The sequence below is a fragment of the Rousettus aegyptiacus genome, unplaced genomic scaffold (genome assembly GCF_014176215.1).
Source record: "Rousettus aegyptiacus isolate mRouAeg1 unplaced genomic scaffold, mRouAeg1.p scaffold_m13_p_7, whole genome shotgun sequence".
Classification (NCBI taxonomy): Eukaryota; Metazoa; Chordata; class Mammalia; order Chiroptera; family Pteropodidae; genus Rousettus; species Rousettus aegyptiacus.
In genome coordinates, this window is record NW_023416310.1 from 72,986,765 (window position 1) to 73,007,628 (window position 20,864).

The following is a 20,864-nucleotide window of genomic DNA, read 5'->3' on the forward strand; positions in this document are numbered from 1 at the left end:
CCTGGGGCCTTTAGGTGACCGCCTTGGTCCCCGAGGCCATGCGCTCACCGGCGGGAGGTCGGGACGAGACACGAGGAGGCAGATTCTTGCACTCTGGCCCACGGTCCATGGTGCAGTGAAGCCCACGGGTGACACCGCACGGCCACTCTCTGGCGACAGTAAAGCGCCCCGCTGAGCCCAGCCGGCCCCTGGGACTGCGAGGGATGACGGGGCGGCCCCTGAGGGACGTCCGCTGTGCAGCGGTGCGTAAGTGGAGTCGATGGCGGTGGTCCACGCTCCGCTTCCCGCAGGGCTGAAATCTGCAAAAAAAAAAAAAAAGTCTCCCGTTAAATGTCAAGGGGAGATGACGTGCAGGAGTGTGCGTTTGAGTGTGCGCCGCTGGGGAAGGCTCCTGTGTCCAGCCACCTCTACTCCGCTGTCCCTTCTGAGCTATTTGGAACTAAGAACTATGAGCCTGCCGGAAGCAGCAGGGCCCAGAGATGCGGCAAGCTTGAGGGGCCGCAGCGTGACCCCATGGGCGGTCCTTCGCAAGGACACGGAGCTGCATCAGAACAGCAGCGAGCCTTCTCTGAGGAGAGGCAGGCGGCCCCAAGCTCGAAGCCAGCAGTGGCACAGAGAAGCCACTTAGCCCAATCACCTAGAACCACAAGGAGGGGCCCAGAGCCAACGTCCAGCCTTGGACGGTGGGAGGGGGGGCTGCAGGCAGGGTGCTCACGCCGGCACCATGGGGGCGGCCCCTCCCTACCACACAAGCATCTGCTCCCAGGGCAGCTGGAGGGCCCGGCTCAGGCGGGCCCAGAGCGGACACAGTCCTGCCTCAGTTTGCACAGCAAGCCAGTCGCATGGTCCGACCTGCTCCTGCTCCTGCTCCTGGGTCCTGGTCCCCATCCGGGGCTCCCCCTGAACCCTCGCATCCCTGCCGATGTGAGGGGTGGGCCCAGTGGGCTCAGAGGGGGGCAGGAGGGCTGCCCCCACTCAGCATCCTGTCCCCTCCGGCTGTAAGCACAGCTGGACGCGGTCTGACTGGCTGTCATGGTTGTCACCTGCCCTGGTGGCAAGCCAAGGCTGTTACCGCCAGTGCCATTGCCATGGAAACCGTGAGTCAGGGCCACGCTCGGCAGAGCCAAACATGCCAGGAGCTCTCAGGGCCTCTCGCCTGCCAAGGGGAGAGGTGACGCCTGCCACGCGGCATCTCCTTGGGACTCATTAACGGGGTGGAGTGGGGGTGACAGGGAGGGGGCGGGGGGAGCACAGGGGAGGGAAGACGAGGGGAAGAGAGAGAGGAGGAAGGTACAGTAACAGCGCAGCCTCGGGACTGGCTTGGGGGCCGCTGAGCTCAGACTGCACAGGGGGAAGGGTCTCTCCCAAATCTGCCCGAGACCAAAACCTGCAGATGCCAGTGGGGAATCGGGGAGCTTCTGGATCACAGGGTTCAGCCTGGGAGGCCACTTGTTTCCTGGGGTGCAGGATCACACAGTGGGCCCAGGGAGACTGGAGGAGAACAGCCTGTCCCAGCCCGTGAGCCTCCTCCTAACACCAGCACCTCGTGGACAAGGCGGGTGGGGGCCTGCTGGCTCCAGAGGGGGTTGGATCCACACAGGGAGCCCCCAGCCTGGCCCGGGCCCAGCAGAGGACAGCCCCCCACCCCGATCTGCCCTGGGCACCCAAGTCGTGCTGGCGGGTCAGCTGGCAGCTTCACAGCACATGGGCCGCCAGGTTCCCAGGCTAGCTCACGTAAACCCTATCACACATCCTATGGTGTGGCCCTTCCTGAAAATAGGAAGGAGCCCACCCCGGGGAGGCCCTGCTGTCTGCAGACCCACAAGCCCCTAGGTGAGCTATAGGCGAGGGCTGTTGGTACCTTCTTACCCCGGGTGACATTTCTCTCAAGTCCTTACTGATAAGGGCCAGGAGGTGGCTCACCAAAGCCTATGGCTCTCAGATGGAGAGGGAACTGGGCTTCGAACCGAAGACTCAGCGAGTCCCGAACAGCGTCGTTAGCCAGTCTGCCACCAAGCAAGGCTGGGAGGCTGGGCTGCCTGTGGGAGCCCAGAGAGCAGCCTGCACACTTCTGAGGCATGGGAGGCTGCTGGAGACTGTGCGGGTCTGTGGGCGCCCCCGGGACAGTTGTGGAATGCCATGGGGGACAGATGCCACCCCCTCTCTCTGCCACGTGGTTCCTGAGCCTCGGGCGGGGGGGGGCTGTGTCCCCTCTTTGGAGTGCGTCCACACAGCCGGAAAGAGGTGCTCCAGTCCCCGTCGCAGGTTTGCTGAGCAAGCAGCAAAAAGTTTAATGAAATGTCTGGGTTCCAGGAAAGAAAGCCGAGCCTCCGAGGCCGGCTCCCTGGGACAGAGCTCCCTGGGATCCGCCTTGCTGATGAGCCGAAGGCCCAACTCCGAAGTCGTTACGTATCTCCTAATTAGAGCCGACCCCATTCTCCGCCGCCCACCCGTGCGCGTCCCGCTAAGACCTGGCGGCGTTGTCCTCACGCGAGCGCGCTGGCCGGGCGGGACGAGCGCATCCTGAACGAGATCACATCTCATGTATGTTTAATGTGCTGGTCTCGGCGTTTAAAATGCGGCTCCATTAAAATCGCAGGGAGGGAAAATTGACTCTCAGAGCTCAGCGTGGGGAGAACAGATCGCCGGCAAAATGAATAATATATTAACAGAATAATGATGTTGCTTCTCATATTAATCGTATACATCACAGGATTCTCGGGCTGTCAGCAGAAGTTAAAAAACAAAAAACCAAAAAAAAAAAAAAAAAAAAAAAACGACTTCCAGTTTTCCAGATTGAGAAGCCTGAGGCCTGAAGGGCATGGGAGCTGGTTGTCTGGTGGCCACGCTGGTTATGAAACATGCCGATGAGGCCGCCCAGGACCCGAGGCTTCCCCCAGAGGTGGCAGTGTGTCATGGGAAGGCCGCTCCTTGGTCCCAGCTTTCTCCCCTTACTATTTTCCCAGGATAGGCGAAAGACGAATGAGAGGGGGTCCGTGGCCTACTGGCCGGCAAGGCAGAAATGTATCCAACAACGTGATACAAGCCAGGACAGGGGCCTGCCCAGGACATGGCGGCAGCCCGGGGTCAGAGCTGGGTGTCCCCTGCCCGCGTCCAGGCGTGTTTGAAGGTCCCCACCTGCAAACGTGTGTTCAGTGAGCATTTGGCGAATCAGCAATTACCGCCCAGCGCTCTTGAAAGAGAGGACGAAGGTGCTATAGAAAGGTGCAGAATCGGCCAGGTGTGGGGTGGGTGTGGTAAGGGCTGATGGGGGTGGCCTACGCCATCTGCATGTACAATTTCAGCACAAGAGCAGAGAATAGAGAACCCAGTTTTCAGAAAGTACAGACCAGAGTCAGGGTACATAGGGCTCACTGTGGGGAGGAAGTGGGAGCAGAGAACTGCCCTCACGGGGACCAGCTAGAAACTGGGGCTCAGGGCACCCCAGGAAAATTCCTCTCAATGCCCTCAGAAATGCTCGCCGTCGGGACTCGGCCACCCGAGTCCCCGTTGCAGGCCCCTGGGGACCGCCTGGGTGTGAGCTGGCCGCGCTGACATCTCATTATTTAGAACACGAAGCAGCAGAAATCAGACAAGGAGTAGAAATCCTGAGTCTGACAGAAAGCCCGACCTTACCAGCTGTGACATGCGCCCCAGGTAATCAGTCATAGTCACTCACGTAGGCGCGGGGCCAGCCCGCTCCGGGAGTTACCGCCACTCTGTGCATTTCCACGCCCGAGAGATGAGAGGGACAAGGACCTCAATGGCAGGGATGTGCCCGGGGCAACCTGCCTGCTAAGTGGCCAGGGTCATTGGGTTACCGAGCACAGGTTGACTACTCCCCACCCATCGGCGCTGGGCTCAGCCAGGTAACTGGACAGTGGGCTGGAAGCAAGTGTCAGGGGAGGAAAGACTCAAAATGCCCCCACGCAACTGGGCCGTTCCCTCCCTCTTGTGCCCTGAAGAGCACCTCCCCCAGGGGGCTGCAGCCCCATCAGCCTGAGCCCCCATGAACACACCGGGGCGGCCCTGAGCCCACCTGCAGCCTGGGGGGCTGGTTCCGGGGCCCACAGCTAACCTGCAGGCCCATCAGTGTGAGCATAGCGCTTACCACTGTGACCCGCTGGGTCCCGGGCTGGTGTCTTACCCAGCATCGCTGTGGCAATTCGTGGCTGACAGAGTGGCAGAGCCAGGACTTGGGACAGTGTTGCAAGGCCCCGAAGCCCCGGGGTCATCACCACGGGGTCCTGGTAGGAGGGTGGGGGCTCACACATACCCGCCAGCTCTTCCCGGCTCGGATCCCACGCGAGGTGTTGTTCTCACTCCCCTGTGCCAGGGGTCGGCTCAGCGTCCCCTCAGGAACAGCCAGACCCCCCACTCCTGGGGGTGGGTCTCTGAGCCCCAACCAGCGGTGGGCTGCATTTGCCCCGCCCAGGGAGGTCAGCTCCCAGCGGGCCCTGGCTGACGGTAAGGGACAAGTGTGTTGAGTCCGGAAGGGTGGGCCAGGCCGGGGGTGAGTGTGGACCAGGCAGAACCGTGAGCAGATTCTAAGGGTGCTGGTGCTCGGCCCGCTGGCTGGGGGCTCGCATTCCAACCCAGCCACCTCTGACATACCCGGTCTTTCTAACGAGCGCCAGACCATGCCCCACCTGAGACATCCCTGGCGAGGCATCACTACTGGGTCCTTGATCGTGCTTAGGGGACCTGTCCCCAGATGTCCACAGCGGGGGAGCCTGCACCCACCTCCGGGGTGGTGGGGCGGGGGGGAGGGCACTTGGGGCAGGCGTGGACGTGCTTGCAGAGCTCAGCAGGGGTGAGGACTCAGCACATCTGAGTCACCGTGACTGTGGCTGTGGGTACAAAGCCGGACCCCCTTCTGTGCCGCGTGGCCCGCCCCACCATGGTGGCAAGGACCACATCTGAGGGCGGAACTCTGCCCAGCAGGGCCAGCCCCATCCTGGGAAGAGGCAGGTGGCAGCACTCAAGCTGAGAGGTAAATGCATCCATGGCAACCAGCCCGCCCCCCAGAGGGGGGACACTGGCTTCAGTTCTCCAGGCCCCGGGAGAAACTGGGGCGTGAACCACAGCGGCTCAGCACACCGGGTCACACGCTCCCCGGTCCCCCGGGCTGCGGTGGAACCAGGGCCGGCCGGGAAAGTGGGCCAAAGCGCGAAGGCCTCTCTTTGGTCCCTGTGCACTGGAGGTCGCGGGGAGAGAGCTGTGAGCTGTGACACGGATGCCAGTCTCGGGCCGTGGGGACGGGGAGCAGGCGCGTGATCCCGGAGGTTTGGGGGCAATGCCGTCTCCACGGGGAGGAAGAAAGAATTCCTGGCAGCTCCCGCGTCAGGAACACCCAGCTCTGCTGGCCAGGGCGGGCTGACCATCGACACCTCCCGCACCCTGCACAACGCTGCGGAGAGTCTAGTCTCGCCTCCGGGTAGGAACGTTTAGGGCAACCAGGGCTCAGGACAGCAGCTGGCCTCGATGTCACCCAGCGAGGCAGGGACGAGCTGGCCACAAAACCCATCCATCCTGCTTCCGGAGTAGCCTCTCTCCACTTTGCCAGTGAAATCAGGGAGAGTTTTTAAAATCCCAACGTGCAGGCCCTGCCCCAGGCCGATGAAATCGGGGTGGCGCTGGGGTTCTTCCCAAGTCCAGGTCATTTCACTGGGCAGGCAGCCAGGATCTCTGCCGGGTCACCGGCCTGCTGCCCGGCTGTCTTCACGCGTCAGCTGCGAAGTTCTCGACACTGCTTGCAAACACGGTTCTTCTGAAACAGCTTATGAACCTCCTCCCCATGATCTTGCCCACACCATTCTCTCACTTGGCAGCCCGCCTCTTCCGAGAAGGTTCGAGGCCAAATCTAAACGGTCAGGAGTTCCAACAAGGAGAGAATGTCCTCCTTCCCTGTCTCTGGGCAGCCTTGGCTAAGTGACCGCCCTCCCTCCAGTCCATGCCCCACCCCTGGGGTGTAACCTCTGTTCTCTGCTCTCTCCCGGGCCCCCACTGGCTGTCCTGCCCGTCCTGGGCGCCGAACACCTCCATCCATGCCACCTCCACCTCCCGACTCGGCCATGAACTCCACGTCTGACATGTCCTCGAGTCCCCAGTCCCTGGCACGCCGCCCCCCAGCCGAATGTGTGAGTGCTGAGGCTTCCTCATCATGACGATGACAATCAGAGGAACTTGGGAAATGCACGTGGACCGCCGAGATTTCTCCACTGAGAGCTTCAACTCTTTCAGACGCGGCGGCCCTCGCCGATGCCATGGACGGATCTTGGAAACCCTGCATCCGGGAGGCGGCTCCGCGGCGGGGAATTGAAGCCCCGTGAATGTTTGTCCTGTGAAAACTTGTGTGTGGATAGATACCTTTGGGTCATTTTAAGACAAATCTCCACTTTCTTTCATCATAATGTACACAAATTGTGCTTTGCGGGTGCTATGTATTGAAATTGTCCCCTAAAATTCATACATCAAATCCCACCGCCCGATGCGGTGGAGCTCATTTTGGGGCCTTTAGGAGGTATTTAGATCATGATCCCTCATGAGCGGGGTTAGTGCCTCACGAAAGAGGCCGCAGGGAGCCCCCTCGCCCCCTCTGCCATGCGAGGACACAGCGAGGTGATCATCTTTGAAACAGGAAGGGTCCTCGCCAGACGCCAAATCTGTCAGCACCTTGATCTTGGCCTGTCCAGCCTCAGGACGGGGAGAAATCAGTTCCTGTTATTTACAGACCACGTGGTCTGTGGTAGTTTGTTCTAGCAGCCGGAACAGACTAAGACAGAGGGTCTGGAAAAACAGCAAACAGCCACCGCGCCCCCGGACACCACGGACTCCGTGTCGCCTTCTGAAGGCAGAGGCAGGCCGCCGCTGGTCAGACCAACTCCAAGGCGAGCAGCAGCGTGGTGGGGCGCGGGAGCCGAAGGTCAAGGTCAAGGTCGCACAGCTTCCTGTCCCCGTGGCCGTGGGCACGGCCTCCGCGAACTCACAGACTCCCGTGAGCATCCAGGGGCTGCCTGGGATTGGGGGGCGGGGTGTCCGCGTGCAGCGCCATCACAGGGTGATGGGGGGCCCCGTGGGGGTGCCTGAGGCGCCCAGGATGGGGACATTGGCAAACACCGTGTGCGGCCGGCCTGCTTCCTGTGGAGAGGAGCGAAGCGGAGGAGGAACGATGTGGGCTGGGCCGCCACGCGGGGAGCCCGGCCGCGCTGGAGGTGTGACGAGGGGGCCGGCACCCGCCTCGCCCCTGCGCACGGCGCGAGGGTCCCCTCTCCGGCAGCCTCAGCGCCGACGCCCGGCCCCGGTGGCCGTGAAGTCCGCGGCCGCGCCCACACTGTGTCCCTCAGGCCTGCGCCTTCCTCTCCAGGACGGTTTTCTCCAGCTGCCCGTCAAGGACACGTGGCCCAGCTGGGGACACGGCGGAGACGCGGGGCAGGTCTGTCGACAGAACCGCCCCTCACGGACGCAGCCCGCCCCCCTCCCCCCGTCCCCCCGTCCCTCGCCCCCCGCCTAGTCCCCGGCAGGCCCACGGCCTCGCCGGGCAGCCTGGTCAGCGGCGGCGGCGGAGGCCGCGAGTGCAGAGCGGGGCCTCTGTCCCACCAGGATGGGCAGCTCCGGGGCAGGCCGGGACAATCTGCACCCCCTCGGCCCGCTGCGTCAAAGGCAGGTGGAAGGTCAGAAGGTCAGGAGGGGTTAACGGAACATCCGGGGTCTCAGCTATGAGACCCTAGCTCCGAGGCGCACTTGAAGGAGCGCACCTGGTCGTATTAAAGGGCAGCGCGGACAGTCCTCGGCTGCTCCTGGACCCATTAAAAGCCTCATTTTCGTTCACCTATAACGTTATTGGGCTCGTTGGGGCTGCTCATCAAACAAGCCTGTCTGGAAAAGGGTGGATAGTGGATTCTATTAACATGTCTTCTGGAGGCAAAGGCGTTAGGTTTTATGGTCCCCTGAAGCGGGTAGATCTCCTGACCATCGCTGAGGTCATCAGAGGCGACCGGTGAGACCCTGGGAGACCAGCTGTCCGAACGCCCCGCCCCATGCATGGGCCTTGGGGCCTGCGGTGGGTCACTGCCCACATCTGCAGGAGTTTGGGTAAAATTTTCCATCCCAGGGAGCCGCCGGCTCACTCTCGCGTGGCGCCGGCCCCCCCAATTCCCAGCTGCCCTGCCCTTCAGCCACGCGCTGGAGCCGACGTGTATTTTTGGAAGCGTGTGTCCCGGGGCGGAGCCAGGAGAATGTGGATAAGGGGTGGACAGTGCCTGGGGACGCAGGGCTTGTCAGGTGTGAAAGGCGTGGAGATGATGGGGTGGGAGGTGCTCGGCATGGAGAGCCAGCGTCCCAGCCCCGGTAAGGAGTGCGGAGGGGCACCCGGCCTTGCCCTCGAGGTTGCGGGTCTCCTCTGCTGGATAAAGCCCTCGTGGAGACCCGTGGGAACAGGGATCAGAGTGAATCCCTTGGCATCGGGGCCGGCTCTGCACCTTCGCCGCTGAGTGTCTTGGAGCAAGTCACATAGCCTCTCTAAACCTCGGTCTCCTCATCTGCAGAATGGAGGTCACCCGCCCCCCAACCCTGCTGCGGGATGCTTGGCAGGATGAAAGCAGAAGGAAGCACAAAGCATGTAGCAACAGGCCTGGCTCGTGCAAGCCCCGAGCTCACGTCGACTGTTAGTGCCATCATCACAGTCACGGCGAGGCATGGCGTGGGGAGGCTGGGATGGCAACTCTTCCATCTTCATCCCACAACCGAGGGGCTCCCGAACCCCTGTTAACCAAACAAAGGGAGGCTTGTGTCCCACCCATGATGACGGGATGGGCATCTCCAACAAGAGAGGGCCTGGGTGACCCCTCCCGCACCCGTGACCCCCACTGTCCCCATCGAGGTCCCCTGGCTGCAGTGGAGACTCTGGAGGGAGCAGCTCAGGGACTCCGTGCAGGACTGGGGGACTCGGAGGCCTTGGGACAGGGGCAAAGTTGTAAAGGGCTGAGACCAGACAGTGAGGAGACAGGAGCATCCACAGCAGTAAACCAGGCAAGGGATGCTGGTGACTTTACTCTGGGGGGAGAAACAAGAGGATTCTGGGTAAATGAAAAGGTTGCTGATGGGATTTGTTGACAAGTAGATGTGGCATTTGAAAGAGGGAGAGAGAAAGAGAGAGAGACAGAGAGACAGAGACAGAGAGAGGTCCAGGGTGACCCCAAGGCTTGGCCTGAGGTCGGGCGGGGGAGGGGTAGGCTGAGTGGGTTTTGAGAACCGAAGCTGAAAGGAGACCAGGGGTTCGGCTGGAGCCCCTGGGAGACCCCCGGCAGCCCATTCCTGGAGACAGGAAGGGGCGTGACAGGCAGGGAGGTGGAGATCTGAGGGCCGCTGCCCACCACCCGTCTGCCTGCCGAGCGTCCCTCTCCAGGGAGGGCGCCCCTCGGATCCCCGCCACAAGGCCAGGGTCTCCCGCTCCTGCAGAGGTCCTTGTGGGTGAGCACGTTTCCCAAGGGAGAGAGAAGAAACGCCTTCGGGGAAGCGATCTGCGTGAATCCTCTTGGCCAGCAGATAACACGGCCCTGGACTTCCAGCGACCCAGCAAAGAGCTCCCTAGAAGGTGCGTTGCCACCTGGCCCTCAGTGGGCCCCGTCCCCCGGTGTGGCACCTCTCAGCTCCGAGCCTGCGTGTTCATCCTGCACGAAGCCACAGCAACCCTGGTGAGAGAATCCCTCTCCTTCAGAGATGAAAGGTGACAAGCCGCATCCGCCCGCCCGCTGGTGGCCTCGCATCTCTGCCTCTCCATCCTCAGCGTGTGGCTTGAGCTCTTTATAACTCATCGGAAAAAGGTCACCCATAATGAGCTCCGCGCTTACTCTGCAGCTGGGGCTGTCAGTGCCCCTTCACGAGGCCCGCATCCCGGACGAGGACCCTTAGATCTTGTCATCCTGAGGCTGGGGATGAATCACCTATGAGTCAGGAGTCGGGCTAAGCCTGCCCCCCCCCCCACTTCCAGAGGACCAGCTGGGTGCGAGCGGGCTGGGCCGGGGGCTTCTCTTGATCCCATCCCACATCATCCTCCCCTGATGCTGGAAAGAAGGTGCCCACATGCCCTTCTTGCAGATGTGAAAACTGAGGTCCCAGGAGGTTCAGGATCTTGTCCAAGGTCATTTTGTGGGTGTCTAGCAAAGAATCAATTTTATCCAAAGAGAGGTCTGGCCTTTGTCCTCAGCTCCTGGGAAGGGGCCGCTAAGCCCTTGGAAGGCTCGGCCTGATAAGAGTGTCTTTGTTTACCCGGGGCCTCGGGCCACCCCGAGAAGTCTAACCATGTTAGTGGGATGGAGCTCTGGGCCACACGGCGTCAGCCTGGCAGCCTGACTTCCCGAGGGGCTGTAGGCTGAGGTCAGCCACGTGAGCATCAACCATGTCCACGTGACAGAGCCCCAATAAAGATTCTGGACACCAAGGCTCAGGGGACTTCCCTGATGGGCAGTGCGCCATGGGTGTTGTCACATGTCACAGCCAGGAGCTGTTGGCGCTGTCCACGCCTCCGCTGCGTGAGGACGACCGGAAGCTCCGCCTCCGCTGGGCGAGGACAACCCGAAGCTCCGCCCCTGGAACCCTCCTGGCCCCTGGCCCATGAGCCTCTGCCCTTGGCCGACTGTGATAAACCACGACCCCAGTGAGTTCCGAGAGTCCTGGCTAATTGTTGAACCCGAAGACTGCCTTGGGGATCCCCGAATTTGCTATTGGTGTCAGAAACGAGAGTGGCGTTGGAGACCCTTCCCCCGCCGTCACCTGGCCGTCCTCCCTGTGCGTCCTTGGCCTCTCCTCTTCTTATAGGGCTTTGGCCGCTGGATTAGAGTGTTCCCGAATCCAGGATGATTTCACCTTGAGCTCCTTAACCCATTCCACCTGCTCAGACCCTATTTCCCACCAAGGTCACGGTCTCAGGTCTGGATGGATGTGAATTTTTTGGAAGAGACGCGATTCAACCCACCACCCAGACATTTCCTTAGTAAGATCCCATCCTGGCACCCGATTGCCGGTGGATGCCCTACCCCACCCTCTGTACACCGGGCACTGTGCTGGGTGCTGGCGCTACAAAGGTGAGCCACCGGACACCGGCCCTGGCCTCGCGGGACATAAGGTTTGGGGATGGGGCAGGTGGGGAGGGTCAGGAGGTGTGTGGGGGCACCAGGACACCTCCCCTCGGCCTCCGGGCAGGGGCTGTGGCCCGGCCCTTCCTGCCAGTGGGAGAGAGACCCGGTTCCTGGGCCAGGCCCTAGCGTACGTGCTCGCGGGGCTGTCATGCTGATGAGAACACAGACACCGCCTCTCGGGCACCCGAAATAAATGAAAGAGAGCCGTTCCTGGCAGGGTCTGCTGAGGAACTCCGCCGCAGGGATGAGAACTGGCTGCAGCGTCCAAGAAATCCTTGAATGGAAGGAGATTTCCAGGACAACACACCTCTAGGAAACGGAACATGTCGGTGGGGAAGCTGGGAGGGCGGGGCAGTGAGCCCGCCGAGCGTGTCTGGGCATGTCTGTGGATCCGCCCGCTGTGCGCGCACCTGCCCGAGTGTGGCACAGGCGTGTGAGTGTGCAGGCGAGTGTGGGGAACCCAGCCGGAACCGAGACATGGGCTTTTTCTTCTGCCGTTTGCCCATCCACTAGCCTCTCCCCTCACCCTCACGCCCGCCGGCCAGCTGGAGTCACCTTGTCCTGATATATTTCAACAAAATTGGCCTTGGCCCCTGTCCAGAGCCTGGGAGGGCCGCCAGCCTCAGGGCACTCCCTGGGGATTCTCCGCGGGCTGCCGTGGCTCTGGGCCCGCCTGGCGCTGCATTCCGGCTTTCGCTGAATCCTCCATCTGCCCCGCAACGCGGAGCCCGGTGCCAGCCATGCCTTCCCCAGGCGTCACACGCACAGAGCTTCAGGGACTTGCCGTGTGGGCGGCCTTCTCCCCCGCCTCCATCACAGCCTCTGACGTCCTTACCCTGAATCAAGGCAACGCCGGCCCGGGAAGTGCTGCCGACCCTGCCTCTGGGAGCTGTGCTGGACAGACGTCCTCCCTGTCCCCCGTCTGACCTCACCAAGGCTCCCGCCATCAGAATGGCCCGCTGGGGTTGGGGGGGGTTCCTAAACAGAGACAGCCCCTCCCCCCGCCCCACCCTGCATCCCTCCAGTGCCCCACCCGCACCCCACATGGAAGCTGCTTGGGCCATGACTGTGCCCCCTCCCGGGCCTGCTCTGGGGATGCTCCCGGCTCTTCTGAAGGAAGTCCCTCCCTTGGTCTTTCTAGAAACAGCCTGGAGAGACCTGCTGATATGTGCTCCGACCTTGAGCTTCAGTGGTGAGAATCCAAGAATGCATATGCTGAACCACCTGCTCTGAAACCCCTCACTTTCTGAAGGGAAACTGAGGCCAGAGAATAAATCAGCTTGCCCAAGCGACGTTGTGAGTGAGTGGTCCCAGGGAATGGGGAGCCCACATTGACTGAACTGGTCCATCTGAAAAGGGAAAGCGTGTTTTCTATAGTGGAATCTAGGCAGTCTGACACTTCATTCATTCATGATCATTCATTCATTCATTCATTCAATAGTGCTATGGAATGCCCAGTCTGTACTAGTCCTCGGACACTGGGCATAGAGTGATGGACAAGATAAACATGGCCCACGCCCTCCTGGAGCTCACCCTCTACCTGGGAAGAAAAATCAAACCATTAATTGTGACAAAAATGTCATGATTGGGACGGGGAACAAAAGAGGGTGACGGGGACCACAGAAGAGGGGCAGCGACCTAACAACGAATCGACATCTAAGACTCAGCCAAGGGGCCGGTGCGGGGAGGTCAGGCAGAGGAGGCAGCAGGTCGAGGCTGGGAGGTGAGAGGTTTGGGAAGACGGCAGTCAGTCTCCCAGGAAGGCACCCCCTGGCCACACGTGGCTGTTAAAGGACAATCAGTGAAAATTAAACAGAATCAAAGACTCAGTTCCTCAGTGCTCAAAAGCCACACTGCGTTAGATGGTGTTGGGGGGGGGCGGGGAGGCAGCGTACGGGACGTTTTCGTTACATCGGAAAGTTCGTATGTCAGCCTGGCAGGACCCCAAGTCGTGCGGTCCGTGGTGGCAGCCATCAGCCACAGGTGGCCTGTGGCCAGTGCCACTGAGGAACTGATTTCCTAACTTTATTTCATTTTAATTCATTAAAATTTAAAAACGGATCTTTAATTCAGTCATTGGACGACTTTTCATTATATTTGGAACGACTCGGGTATGTGAGTCTATTTTTCCAACTGTACATTTTATAAAATCTAAATACAGACCAAGCTAAAATATGCTGTAAGAGGAAAACACACACGCCAGATGGCAAACACGCGAAACGAAAAAGCGAAGGTGCATCGTCTCGTTAATAGGCTTCATGTTGCGTACGTGCTAAATGATAATGCTTTGGTTACATTGCGTTACGAGACATCGTTACAGTCATCTGGCCTGTTTCGTTCCATTTTTAAAACGTGAATGTTAGAAAATCATAAATGACCTGTGTGGCTTGAGCTTTTTCCCCATGGGACTGCACAGGACTAGGGCTTAGAGGAGGGGTGGGCAGCGGAGGGGGATGGGCAGCGAGCTGAGAGGCCTGCAGTGGGCAAGGAGGTTTTGTCGGCTTGCTCCAGAGTTTGAACTCCTTGCTGGGCAGTGGGGAGCCGCAGCAGGTGTTTGAGCAGGGCGATGCCTCAGACCAGCTCTGGGGAGAATGGGAGTGGCGGCCACCTGCTGGAAAGCCACTGTCATCGGGCTTATTAGACACGCTCGTAGCTTGGCTTAGGATGGTGGCTGTGAGGATGGAGAGAAGCTGTCTGTCTCCCTTTTAAGGGGAATTTATGGGCATTTCACCCAAACCTTCTGCTTTTATCTCATCGGCCTGTAGGGGGGACTTGAAAAGTTATTCAGTCAGACTCGCGCTGGTCCGGAACAGAACAGGGACCCCCATCCTGAGGACAGTGGAAAAAGCAAAGGCTGGGTGGGAAGTCAGGAAGGTTCAGGGAAGACGTGGGCTCCGAGGACCTCCGCAGGCTGCAGGTTTGGGCAGGGTGGGCTGCTGCCCAGGACCCACGGCTGCTGCGAGCCACACAAGGTGACGGCCAGAAGCTGCTGGGAACAGTGCCTGGCTCACTGGAGGTGCCTGACGGAGATTCACTGAACAGTGCGGGTTTAGCCGTGTGAGCCGTGAGCACCCGGGATAACCTTGGGAAGAGCAGTTTCGGAGGGACGTGGTAGATGGAGAGGGCAGTGAGGCCTGAGTAGACGCTGTTTTTTTCCAGAAGCTTGGCTGGTGGGGAGGCAAAGGAGAGAGGGTGGTGGGAGGAGGTGGGGTGTCCCGTTCAGCCTTGAATCCCAGGACCCAGCAACGTTGTTATCTTCCCCAACAGACAGACGAGAAGACTAAGGCTGCAAGAGGCGCACCTGCGGCCGGCTGGGATTCCACAGGGGGCTGAGACGGGCCTGACCACACCCCACCCCTCCGGCCACAGACCCCACAGGTCCCTCCGCCTTCCCACCCTTGCCCTCTCTCATTCCTTCCCGGCATCCTGTTTTTCTTTAATTAGCCAGCTCTTTGATAATCATAGTCAGCCTTTTATGAACTAGACAAACCAAAGCTGCAGGGTATTTTTTTTTTTTCTTTTAACAAAAGAGCTCATTGAATAAGCAATGGGCTTCTCTGGAACTATTTTTAAAGATGGAGCTGTTGGCTAGGCTGTGAGGAAAATCACAGACTGCGATCTCCTGAAAGTCAGCCAGCACAGAGGGACAAACAGATCCAGAGCTGGTGGGCACCTCAAGACCCCACACACTGGCCCTAACAGAAGACGGGGGGCCTGGGTGTGACCCCTAGGACACAGCTCCGCTCTGCCCCGGGGGCGCCCGGGGTGCTGTTTTCCCACAATACCCTCCCTCTTCTGCAGTGTCCCCAGCCCAGTCCCTTTGGCCGAGAGATTCTGTGATCCATCAGCCCAGGGCCCCTCGTCCAGCACATTGCTGGCCTCTGCGGTACTCCGAGCTGCACGCTTTCCAAAAGGAGGTCCCATTTCTTTGCCCACCCTGTCCACTGCTCCAGCCAGACCTTCCTTCCTCCTCCAAGTTTCCGCCTCCGATGCCCACTGGTGAGTTTTGATCAGCCCAGCCCACCCTGAGCCCCGCGTGGGCCTGGCTGTCCGTACTTGGGACATATTGGGTGTGTACACATACCCAGCTCCACCCAGGGAACGAGACCTCGGACCTGGTCCCCACCCTCTGGGAACTCCAAGATGGAGCCAACGCACCTGGGGATGCAAATTCCACACCTAATTCCCAACCACTTCCGAGGCCTTCTTTCAGGGAAACTGAGGCTCAGAGAGGTCAGTGGCCAAGCTGGGGCTCAAACCAGGGCTCTTCGTGTCTTCATGACTCCAGCCTGCTTTTCAGAGTGCAAGGAGACCTCTCTTCCCACACTAGAGACCTCCGGTTCAGGGGACTCAGGGTGTTCTGCAGCTTCGTGTGAGGACGTGCCTGGGAGGTGCTGCCAACTGGATTTTCAGTCGGCATGGGGCGGCGGTCTGGGCCTGCCTCCTCGGCCGCAGACCAGGCTGGTAACCACTGGTCCTAGAGGCAGTAGCCGTGAACGTTCACTGGGTCCTGACCGTGGGGCACGGGGCACAGGGGCCCTAGGCAGGCGCTGTTGTGTCCCCCGACAGAGACAAGGCAATGAGACTCAGAAGAGCAAAGTGACTTGTCCTAGGTCACGTGGCGTGCCCAGGTCTGAGCCCGGCTGCCCTGCCTGGCTTACGCCGCAGGGCTGTTGGGAAGATGCAAGAATGGGGGAGACAGGGCTTGAACCCTCCGTGTCTGCTCTTGGCCTTGCTGTAAGGTCTCCTCCCTCCTGATTCTTGGAGCCTGGACACCCCTGGGTGTTCAGAGCAGCCCCTGGGCTTGGCCTCTGTCTTCCTGGTCCCCCAGGACAGGTGGGCCCCTCTGTAGGCCTGAGGAGGAGGAGCCCAGGGCATCATGGGAGCCAGCAAGCCAGGAGGTCGAATCCTAGCCCGCCAGCCCATTCCCCGACTCAAGACCTTGGGCGAGCTGCTCAGGTGGGAGAACTCACTGAGCAATTAATTTATTAACTTGCGTTTCATTCCTGTTGCGTTTTTCTCCTTCCTGGTTCCAACCCGAGAGCAGGCCTCAGTGTTGCTTTGCCTCCGGGTCTTCGTATCAGGTAAGCATGGCTTCCTGGCTTCTTTGGCGAGGGCTGGATGCAAGGGGACGTCCCCTGGGATGGCTCAGCTGTGCCGTATTCCTAGGACCCATCGTCAGGTCTCGTCCGTTGAGGCAGGAAAGCACTTTCCCCCCCACGGGCGTGAGTCCTGCGTTAACCTAAGACAGGTGGGCAGCTCCACGTGGCCCGCTCCACCCTTTTCCGCTCCAGCCATGTCCGCTCAAATAAAAACAAACGTGTCAGATAAAAACCATCTGCTCTTAGGAAAGGAGACTATTCAAAAGGGAAAAGGTACTGCAGGGGAGGGAGGTGGGGACCCTGGCTGGACCGCAGGTCTGCAGGCATCTCGAGAGCCAGGCGACTAGGGTCTCTCTTCCGTGGAAGGGAGGAAGGCGTGCAGGAAGACCCTGGGGCGGGGGGTGTTGCTGGTGCCGGGGGCCCGGAGAAGGCGCCCGCTGGGATGTTTGCTGCTGCCTTCACCGCCCCCCAGCTCAGAACCCGGGAACATCGCCCTGGGGAGCCCGAGCCCAGGAAGTGGAGGGGGGCGGGGGCCGCTCCTGGTTTTCCTGTGGAAGAGCCACACGCGGCCACCAGAGCGCGGACTGCCGCCAGGAGTCGGGGCTCTGGGGCCTCTTCTGCGCCAGGCCCCAGCTGGCGGCTCTTCCTGTGGTTCTTGGCTCCACGTCGGTCATCAGGGGACTGGAAGCCGCAACACGCCGGGCCTCGCTTCGCAGGTGGCTGCGCTCCCGGCCCTTGGCACAGTGACGTCTGCTGAATGAATGAAGGGTGAGCCTGCCGGCCAGGGGCACGTGATCAGACCACGTGCGGCCGCCCAGGGGCCAGTGCCCTAGCGTGTCGCACGGGAGAGGTAAGCGGGCGTGGCTGGAGTGCCGAACCGCGGGTCTGCACGTGCTGCTAAAGGTTGGGAGACGCAGCGGGGCGCAGGGGGCGTTGAGGGTTTTGAGCCGATCCGACCTCTGTTTGGGGCCAGAGGCTGCGGCTTCTGCTGGTGAGAAGATGCGACGCGGCTCCTGCCCCAGGGTCAGGCCAGGAGTGGCCCAGCGCCTGGTCAGAGACCCACTGGGGACCTGGGGCCGAGGGTGCCAGCCAGAGACTGCAGCCGGAGCGGGGACAGTCTGGAAGGAGGCCTGGCCTTCCATTCCCCGCTCAGCGGCCGGCTTTCTCGCAGACGGGCTTGCCGCGCCCCCTGCGGGCCATTGCTGGAAGCACAGCAGGGCTTGGGCGGCGAGGAAAGAAAAAGCAAAGCCAAAGCCCCGCTGCCCTCACTGAGGGCTCTTTGCTGATCAGTCAGTCTCCAAAACGCTGGCTCAGAACCCGCCTCTCCGGACTGAAGGGCGCCCCGCACGCCTTCGCTCGCAGCGGGCCTGGCTCTTTCCGCTCCTGCTCCTGGGTCCGCCGAGCTCCTCTCACTCAGAGGCCCTGGGGTCCCCCTCACTGGTCATCGCGTTCCGGGTGATTTCCGGTTGGGCCCGTGAAGTGAGTTGAATACTGTCCCCCAGAAATCACATCCACTTGGAGCCTCGGAATGTGAGCTCGTTTGGAGATAAAGTCTCGGCAGATGCAATTAGTTGAGGATAGGGAGACGAGATCCCCCTGGATTTAGGGCGAGCCCCAAGTCCAGTGACTGGCGTCTGTCTGAGAGAGGAAGGAGTTCGGGGACAGCGGGAGAGGTGGTGTGGAGGGGGCAGTGACGCGTCTATGGAACGCGGAACGCAGAATTGCCCGCCAGCCAAGGACCAAGAGCCAGGACAGAGGCTTGGAGCTGGCTGTCCTTCCAAACCTCGGGAAGGGATGGCACCACCAACTCCTTGACCCCGGACTCCTGGCCCACAGCGCTGCGAGACAGTACATTTCCGTCCCTTTAAGCCACCTAGTGTGTGGCAGGGCGTTACAGCAGTCCTAGAGAATCCCTGCAGCCTGTTCCGAGACCTAAGGGAAGAGCTGTGGGGTGGGAAGGCGGCAGGGAGGGGCTGGGAGACCCCGTGGAGCATGAAGGGCCTGGACCTATTCTTAGAGCCACGGACCGGGACACACAGCGGTCCAGCCGATGTCGTTAGAGGCCACTGCACGGGGGAAGGGGCAGGGGAGCCAGTGAGCAGCCCCCCCCCCCAGGGGAGGAATGGTCCTGGCAGGGGAGACAGCCCAACGGGGTGGGTATGAGGCGTAGTCTAGAAAGAGAGCGGATAGGACCAGCTGACAGGTTGGATGCGAGAATCAACATCTCCCAGGTGTTTAGCTTGTGCACCCAGGGGTGGGAGGTGAGGTTTCCCATGAAGGAGAAGCTTCCGGAGGTTCCGGTCAGAGGGCAGGCCTGAGGAGGATCCTGGAGCCCAGTTCTAGATGGGGGGGTGGGGGTGGGGGTGGAAACGTCAGGTGGGCACGAAGCCGGGCCTCACTGTGGCTTTGAGTCCCATCTCCCGAATGACTCACGCTGCTGCGTAGCTTTTCATGGGCTAACTGGGCATTTACATAGCTTCTTTGGAGAAATGTCTGCTTAAGACCTTTGCCCATTTCTTAATTGGGTTGTTTGCCTTAGTTGTTGAGCTGAAAGCATTCACTCTTTATACTGATCTTGCAACATAGAAAAACTGACTGAGTCACCACCTAAGGTCTCGGGAGCCAGGCTAGGACTCACATCCCTGCTTGCTCAGCCCACGTCCCACGTCAACTGCAATTAGATGATTTTTGTGGTTGGAGCTGTTGGCTCATGCTGACCTGTGGGCACCTCAGAAAAGCAATTAGGAAAGAAGAGATGAAGAAGAACAAAGGGGATCCCCTCTTCTGAAAGGACTTCCCACGGACAAGAGCCCTGGGAAATGCCTCGTCCTCCTGGAAGGGCTGAATGTTCTGGAAACTGACTCCCAGGTGGGCTGCTCTGCTTCTGTGCAAGCAAGGACGTGCCTGTGGCATGTGCAGCATGTTCACACATGTGCACAGGTGTGTGCATGTCTGTAGATGCCACAGCGGACATGTGCACAGGTGTGTGCATGTCTGTAGATGCCACAGCGGCCAGGACCCGCGTCTTCCACGCCCTTTCTGTCTTCCTGTGGTGCCCACCAGCCACTGCTGGAAAGGGACAGTGGGGAGCATCGCCAGGCAGGGCTGCCACCTGCTGGTCACTTTGGGCACTGCAGGCAGACAGCCTGTGCGGGTCTGGCCTCTGATCTCACGGATCAGATGCCCAAGGTAGCAGCCTTCGGAGCCCCTAGAAGGATCCTTTCCTCTGGCCAGAAGAAAGCAGAGTCCTCTTTCACCCCTGTGTCCCTGAGGATCTCTCTAGGGAACAGCTACAGGGGCCCCAAAGCCTTCTTAGCACCGTGAGCCTGTCTCCAGTCGGATCAAGCCCTCGGGATAAGGTTTTTAAAAGCATAACATGAAATGATAGCATTACAAAGGAAGCCAATTATATTGAAATACTGATGCCAAAATAGTGATTGTACTATATCTGCTTAGCGATGCAGGATCTGGTTTGGAGGACTTCCTGTTGGATGGATGGGGGCTGTGATGAACGTGGGGAGGTGTATGCATGTCCTGTGGCCACCGAAACACACCACAGACCGGGGGCGGAAATCTGTTCTCAGTCCTAGAGGCCGGCAGCCTGGGATCAGTGTGTTTAGGGGTGGAACTGCATCCCTCTGAAATTCAAATGTTGGAGTTCTCACCGCCAGCCCTTCAGGACGTGGCTGTAGGTAGGGGTAGCGCCTGTAAAGAGGCGACTGAGTTAAAATAATGCCCTTAGGGTGGCCCTGACCCAGTCTGACCAGTGTGCTTATAAAAAGAGGGGCTTAGGACTCAGACACACTGAGGACACTGGGGGAAGACAGCTGTGTACACACCAAGGAGAGAGGCCTCGGGAGAAGCCAATCCTGCCGGCACCCTAGCTCTAACTTCCAGCCTCCAAGACCGTGAGAAAATAAATGTCTGTTGTCGAAGCCGCCCGGGCGGAGGGCTTCATTCCGGCAGCCCAAGCGGACTGAGTGAGGCGGGCATACCTCGGACATGTTTTGGATGTTGCCTTTGATTTGTAAAGAATGTAAAATTTGTGAAGCTCGATAAAGCAAAGTACGATGAAACGGGGTGTGTCTGTACCCGAGAATCCGCCCCAGGCCTCGTCCAGCTGCTGGTGGCAGACGGCTGACCCCTGAGTGAGGGGTCAGAGGAGAGGTCCGTGTGGCAACATCCGTCTCACACGCCAGTGACGCTTTAGTCCTGGGAGTTCCCTGGACGGCTTTGCTCACTCGCTCCCTGAGCGGCACAGTGGGGGCGGAGTCCATTCCCCCCCACGTCCATCTCGGGGTGCATTCGCTGGGCGCTGGGGGCTGGGGTGGCAGAAGAGAAGAGGCAATGAGGAAAAACTGCCAAAACTCTGGGAGAAGAAAAAGAGCTTAGGAAGGGTGCAGACCAGACGTTCGTTCGCAGCTCAAAGTGTGGTCCTCAGACCAGCAGCGTCGGCAGATCCAGAATCTGTTAGAAATGCAGAATCACGGGCCCCACCCCAGACATCCTGAGAGAGGCCGTGTCCCTGAACAAGACCGCCCGTGGTGTTCACATACGTCCACGTGTGAGAAGCCCTGCTGGAGACCAGGGGTTCTCACACTCGAGGGTGCACCGGAAGCCCGGG